At 34.3% G+C, this 1204-nt stretch overlaps 1 non-coding gene across 1 annotated transcript; it reads left to right on the top strand.

Moving 5' to 3' along the window:
• Positions 1-238: 238 nt before the first annotated feature.
• On the top strand, positions 239-344 carry LOC122025886. The gene has a single exon (XR_006123906.1). It is a non-coding gene; the product is annotated as a small nucleolar RNA R71 (small nucleolar RNA).
• The last annotated feature ends 860 nt before the right edge of the window (positions 345-1204 follow it).

The following is a 1204-nucleotide window of genomic DNA, read 5'->3' as shown; positions in this document are numbered from 1 at the left end:
TATCAAAGTAATTGCATCTACATCAAATTTTCCTGATGCTTTAACTGAGTTTGGATAAGAATAGCCTCCACTTCTTTCTGTTGCCCATTGATGATGGTTTTGTGCTACACTTTCAATAATACTCTTAGCTTCATCTAGGCTTTTGTTCATAAGTGCCCCTCCAACTGCAGAATCTAGAGACACCTTTGTATGATAGTTGATGCCATTATAAAACATATGTAGAACTAGCCATTTTTCTAATTCATGATGTGGGCATTGTCTGAGCATATTGTTGTATCTATCCCATGCTTCAAATAATGATTCAGAGTCTAACTGTCTGAAGCTTGCTATTAAATTTCTCATATGAGCAATTTTTCTTGGAGAATAGAATTTGTCCAGAAATTGTTGTTCACATTGTTCCCAAGTGGATATACTATTTGCAGGCAAATAATTTAGCCACTGTTTGGCTCTATCTCTCAAAGAAAACCCAAATAATAATAATCGCACTACTTCTGCTTGAACACAATTCATTTTTATCGTACCACAGATTTCATAGAAAACTTCAAGATATTGATTGGATCTTCGTGTGGTCCGCCTCCAAACTGGTTCTGTTGTACCATAGTGATTATCGTAGGCTTGTTTTCAAAATTATTGGCTTCAACAGCTGGCCTTGTGATGCTAGAATGAAGTCCACTTGCATATAGTGTTGCATAATCTTTCAGTGGTTTGTTTGCCATATTTGAGTATTCTTGTTCCTCTAGATGTCTTTGGGAGGTTTTTCTTTTATGAAAAGTTCTATCAATTTCAATATCAAAAGGTATCAAATCTCCTGCAATGTTAGATCTTCGCATGCAAAGAACAAGATCACAAGTAACAAAATTTTCTCTTTACTTGAAAAGCAAGGAAAAACTGAACTGAAATTCTGAAAATATAAAATGTAGAATTTGAATTGCAACAAGACAAATTGCAAAATAAGTAATCAGAAATAAAAGATAAGATTGTGAAAACCAAATTTCCAAGACTAGTTACAACTATGTAATAGAAAAGAAAAGTTTAGTCTAACTCAAATGATTATCTCAAATCTTATAGACGCAGTCCTCGGCAACGGCGCCAAAAACTTGTTACGCAACCGTAAGTACACAATTTCGTCGTTAGTAATAAAAAGATATCGATCCCACAGGGACTGGTTTAAGCACAAGAGATGTCTCATGTAGAATTAGTTAAA

The sequence above is a fragment of the Zingiber officinale genome, chromosome 9B, assembly GCF_018446385.1.
Source record: "Zingiber officinale cultivar Zhangliang chromosome 9B, Zo_v1.1, whole genome shotgun sequence".
Lineage (NCBI taxonomy): Eukaryota > Viridiplantae > Streptophyta > Magnoliopsida > Zingiberales > Zingiberaceae > Zingiber > Zingiber officinale.
Note: the sequence above shows the minus strand (reverse complement) of the source record. Positions and strands in the feature narration are given on the sequence as shown.